Consider the following 6,000-nt stretch of genomic DNA (forward strand, 5'->3'; position numbering starts at 1 on the left):
CTGGGGAAAGTGAGAGAATGAATGTAGAAGGAACTCAAACAATTGATATGGAAGTCAATCTTGAAATATTCTCCAAAAAATGTAATAGGGGAAGAAGTGAAAAGAATCCGCTTAGAACAGTTAGCCTATTTAAATGTGTATAAATCATCTTTAACTCTTCCGTGCAATTTTCTTTCTGTCCCATTGCTCTCATTTTTATATGGAGAGAGTAGCTCTTAAAAGTAAGTTGCTCAGGAGTCCAAGTATCAAGTCTCAGAAGACACTTGTAGAAAAACAGTTTGTACAACTTATAAGCAGCTTCCAACATTTGTAACATGCTGGCCTAGCACCAGAATTACAATCCCTGTTGTAATGAATAATGAAAAAAGATGGTCTCATATTAAGAGACACAGGGTACTCAGGGCATGGATGACTTCTTCCAGAGAAGTGAAAATCCTACAGTCCAGCAGTGACCAGGAGCTAATGGGTTTCGAAGTTTTGTTATTAGCTAACCTGTGATCATTCAGATTATCATTCTTCTTCTTTAATGGTCCTAGTCAAAAGCATCTTGGTTCAAATATTCTGTCTGATTATCTCAGCTTCATCATGCTTGATAATTCTTTCTTCTCATCCAACTGTTTGATCCATCACTTCTGAACCTGGAGCCCAGTATTGTGTGGCAGATATTTTCTCTTGTATTTTCAGTCTCTTCATAGAATTGAACTCTAACTCCATGTCTTTAGAGAAGATCTTTCATGGAAGGTGTTATTCCTCTTCTCTCTCAAATCAATCACATGCATATCGCAGCCCTGAAATAACTTGGGGTAAAGAAGTGAGTTGGGCACCTTCAGCCACTGTGCTATTTTTCCGGACTCTGTCTTTCTTTACATTATGCAATACTCTCTATTGCTTGAGATTCGTGCCAGCCTATACAGTGGCTACCTCTCTATGCTGAGGCCACCTACTCACTCCAGTCCACTTCTCTTGGTCTTTTCTCTGCCCGTCCCCAGAGGCTGGAGTAGGAGCTTTTCAAATGTGCTCTTGTAGAACCCTGTAATTTCCCAAGAATGAATCAGCATACGATTCTGTATCTGCTTGTGTGTATTCCTTAGTAGAATGTGACTCCTTGAGAGTAAATAGTCTTTTTTTCATCAAATGCTCTAGTATTTGGCACAATGCCTGCCCCCACATTTTACACTAGTAAATATCTGTTGAAGATCTGAATGATTATGGGGTACAGCAGGGCAATAAGATCCAGGGCTTCATCCCAAACATATCATTAACGTTGATATTTTTCACCAGTGATCCTCAGGTCTCCACAAAGCTCTCCTAATTGCCACTGGCTGCTGTGTTTGCTGGCCTTTTGCTCAGTTATATCTCTCAGACAGCTTCTCGTAGTACATGACTTTTGTTTTCTTTTCACTGGTTTCCTGGTTCATGTTCTTTGCTGTAAGGTGAATTATCAGTATTCAGAAGCTGGGTTAAGGGAGAATATTTCGGTGGATAACTGTTAATTCAGCTTAAAGAGGACATATTACCAAGTAATCTAGAAATTTTTTGCTGCCCTGACCATTATGGAGAGACCTTCAAAACTGCTACCTACTAACCCCACCAAGCTGGTATATCGTCACATCCCAACTCCAGTACTTAAGCCACTATACCATCCGTGGGCAGGACACTTCACCTTAAACTTATACTTACAGGATGTTTGTGTTTTAATTTGGGGCTGGATGAATAATGAAAAAAGATGGTCTCATATTAAGAAATTTGGTTCATGAAGACTTGTAGGTGTCTTCCTCAATCTCACTGCTCCTGTGAGATACTCCTAAATCTACATAACTTTTAGAATTATTCATATTACTTTATATAAACTCTTACACTAACTTCCAATTTGCCCTGCTCTCTTCTTCATATCTGCTTATTCAATGTTGAGTAATCATTCTGTAAGGCCACCAGAGTCCTTACCAAAGCTTTATTTATTGTTAATAAAGTCTGACCAGTGAAACGTCCCTTCCTCCCAGTGGCCCACAGATTTCAACTCATGTCTTTCTTACCTGAATCTTACCTTGATTCCAGTGGCCCTGGATTAGATTGATTTTCAGTTAAAAATCCTATTGTTCAACATTGACTTAGTTACAATTTTTTCCTGAACTCTTGTGAGTCAAGTTAAATCAAATTGAACACTCTTAAACTGAAGCTGTTCAAACAAAGAAAAATTATAAAGACACAAGGGGCCTGATATATCCTCTTCTCCTGTCTCCACAAGTGAGATATGTGGGCCATCAGCACCTGAACCCTCTAAAGGTATGGCAATAAATATTTCAGTCCTGTTGACCTATCCCTGACCACACTGTGTCTGTCTGGTCATTTGTCCTGGAGAAAACCAAGGAGGAAGGAAAGTGAGGTCTCAGTTTCCTTTCCAAATGAGCAGTTTTCACAAGTATCTTCACAGTTTTACCTTGCTACTTGCAGCTTCCTAGCTAGAGACTGGCCATTCACTATTGCCCTCATCCACTCTGCAGGATGGAGCTGATAGTTTATATTGTGTGGTCCAAAGGGAAGAACGCATTCCTACTCCATTGCAATGTCTGCCTTTATTTTCCAACTCTGGCAGACAGAATCTGGAGTCTCATCTTAGCTCATTCCTCACAGTCTTAAAAGGGCATGTATGAATAGTAGCTTCATTTGTCATCAGTTGACTGAAATATATGTTAACAATGCCATCTGTATATGGCACACTGTTTGCTCTCTATGCAGTATTTGGCAAAGGAAAATATAATAGTATATATTTTTCTATACATATGACACGAGGAAACAGCGTATATAATGAGAAACCATTTTAGCTAAAAAAATTTGTCCCTATATAGTCCCTGAGCTAGGGACCATATTTTCCTCAATCCCTCGCTAAGTTACTTGGCTTTTAGTTTTTACATTCAGATGGACCCTCCTCTGGAACTCAATGGGCTCAGTCACATATTCACATTCTATTGTATGCTCTGAAATACCAAGTGATGTTCTATAAAATTTCTCCCTAAACAACTTGTTCTCTGATTCTCAGAATACCAACATGGTAATGTTTCAAAGCTAGCTAGGATATAAATGTGCATCACTTATGTTCTTAAAGAGCACCACTTGAAAAATAAGGGCTTTAAATCATTGTCATGGGAAAGGAGCTCCTATTTCAAAGCCAAAGATGTGACTGTTTAGTACATTTAAGCATTTGATATGGTGCCTAAGATGACTAAATACATCTTTGGTAGTAAAAGGCTGTTGCTGTTTTAAAAGCTCTATTTGATAAAAATGTACCTGGACAAGTCATAAAAGAAGCAAACCAAAAAAGAAAAATTCTAATAGGAAGACCTTGGGCGTATATGGAGTATGGCACAATTCATACATTGTATCCCAATGCAGGGAGTATGGTCATTGTTTTTCATATGAAGCCACATTAATTTTCACGCTGATCTGGTTTTAAATTCTGTCTTTCTAATTAATTATGTGAACATTTTATGAATGAATTTAGCAGAGTAGTGAACAAGTGTTGGTGATCAATAATCGTTAGCTTTCTATAGTACATTAACTGCAAAAAGAAAATCCTTGGATATATTTCTTAGAAGGTATCCTTATTAGGGAGAGAATCATTAAAAATGATAAGTGTATGGGGAACATAAGCAGAGATAAATGCATTTAGGAAAATGATGTCTACACATAAAGCACATTATCTTTTTCCTTTAACTTTTTGTTTTATATTGGAGTATAGTTGATTTACAATGTTGTGTTAGTTTTAGGTGTACAGCAAAGTGATTCAGTTATATGTATACACGTATCTATTCTTTTCCAAATTCTTTTCCCATTTAGGTTGTTACATGATACTGAGCAGAGTTCCCTGTGCTATGCAGTAAGTCCTTGTTGGTTGTCCATTTTAATATAGCAGTGTGTACATGTGAATCCCAAACCCTCTAACTGTCCCTTCCCCCCACTCTTCTCCCCTGGTAACCATAAGTTCAGTTCTCTAAGTCTGTTAGTCTGTTTCTGTTTTGTAAATAAGTACATTTGTATAATTTCTTTTTAGAGTCCACATATAAGTGATATCATAAGGTATTTCTCTGTCTGACTTACTTCACTCAGTATGGCAATCTCTATGTCCATCCATGTTGCTGCAAATGGCATTATTTTCTTCTTTTTAATGGCTGACTAATATTCCACTGCATATATGTACCACATCTTCTTTATCCATTCCTCTGTTGCTGGACATTTTGCTTGCTTCCATGTCTTGGCTGTTGTAAACAGTGCTGCAATGAACATTTGGGTGCATGTATCCTTTCAGATCACGTTTTTTTCCAGATGTATGCCTAGGAGGGGGATTGCAGGATAATACGGCAACTGTATTTTTAGTTTTTTAAGGAATCTCCGTACTATTCTGCATAGTGGCTCTACCAATTTACATTCTCACCAACAATGGAGGATGGTTCCCTTCTCTCCACGCCCTCTCCAGCATTTATTGTTGGTGGATTTTTTGATGATAGCCATTTTGACTGGCACGAGATGATATCTCATTGTAGTTTTGATTTGCATTTCTCTAATAATTAGTAATGTTGAACATCTTTTCATGCGACTCTTGACCATCTATATGTCTTCTTTGGAGAAATGTCTATTTAGGTCTTCTGCCCATTTTTTGATGGGGTTATTTGCTTTGATGATATTAAGCCACATGAGCTTTTGTAAATTTTGGAGACTAATTGTATGTCAGTCAGATCATTTACAAATATTTTCTCCCAATCTGTGAATTATCTTTTCGTTTTGTTTATGGTTTCCTTTGCTGTGCAAAGCTTTTGATTTCAGTTAGGTCCCATTTGTATATTTTTGTTTTTATTTCCATTACTCTGAAAGATGGATCAAAAAGATATTGCTGCAACTTATGTCAGAGTGTTCTATGTTTCCTCTAAAAGTTTTATAGTGTTTGGTCTTGCATTTAGGTCTTTAATCCATTTTGAGCTTATTTTTGTATATGGTGTTAAAGAATGTTGTAATTTTGTTTTCATTACATGTAGCTGTCCTGGTTTCCCAGCACCATGTATTGAAGAGACTGTCTTTCCCCCATTGTATAGTCTTGACTCCTTTGTTGTAGATTAATTGACCATAGGTGCGTGGGTTTATTTCTGGGCTTTCTATCCTGTTCCATTGATCTGTATTTCTATTTTTGTGCCAGTACCATACTATTTTGGTGACTATAGCTTTGTAGTATAGTCTGAAGTCAGGGAGCCCGATTCTTCCAGCTCTGCTTTTGTTTCTCAAGATTGCTTTGGCTATTCAGTGTCTTTTATGTCTCCATACAAATTTTAAGATGTTTTGTTCTAGTTCTGTGAAAAATGCCATTGGTAATTTGGTAGGGATTGCACTGAATCTGTAGATTGCCGTGGGTAGTATAGTCATTTTTACAATATTGACTTTTCCAATCCAAGAACATGGTATGTCTTTCCATCTGTTTGTGTTGTCTTCAATTTCTTTCATCAGCATCTTACAGTTTTTGGAGTATAGGTCTTTTGCCTCCTTAGGTAGGTTTATTCCTAGGTATTTTATTCTTTTTGATGTGATGGTAAATGGGATTGTTTCTTGAATTTCTCCTTCCAGTCTTTTGTTGTTAGTGTATAGAAATGCAATAGATTTCTGTGTATTAATTTTGTAACCTGCAACTTTACCAGATTCATTGATGAGCTCTAGTAGTTTTCTGGTAGTGTCTTTAGGATTTTCTATGTATAGTAGCATGTCATCTGCAAACAGTGACAGTTTTACTTCTTCCTTTTATTTCTTTTTCTTCTCTGATTGCCATAGCTAGGACTTCCAAAACTATGTTGAATAATAGTGGTGAGAGTAGACATCCTTGTCTTGTTCCTGATCTTACAGGAAATGCTTTCAGTTTTTCACCATTGATGATGTTATTTGTTGGTTTGTTGTACATGATCTTTATTATGTTGAGGAATGTTCCCTCTATGCCTAATTTCTGGAGAGGTTTTTATCATAAAT

The sequence above is a fragment of the Phocoena phocoena genome, chromosome 16 (assembly GCF_963924675.1).
Source record: "Phocoena phocoena chromosome 16, mPhoPho1.1, whole genome shotgun sequence".
Classification (NCBI taxonomy): Eukaryota; Metazoa; Chordata; class Mammalia; order Artiodactyla; family Phocoenidae; genus Phocoena; species Phocoena phocoena.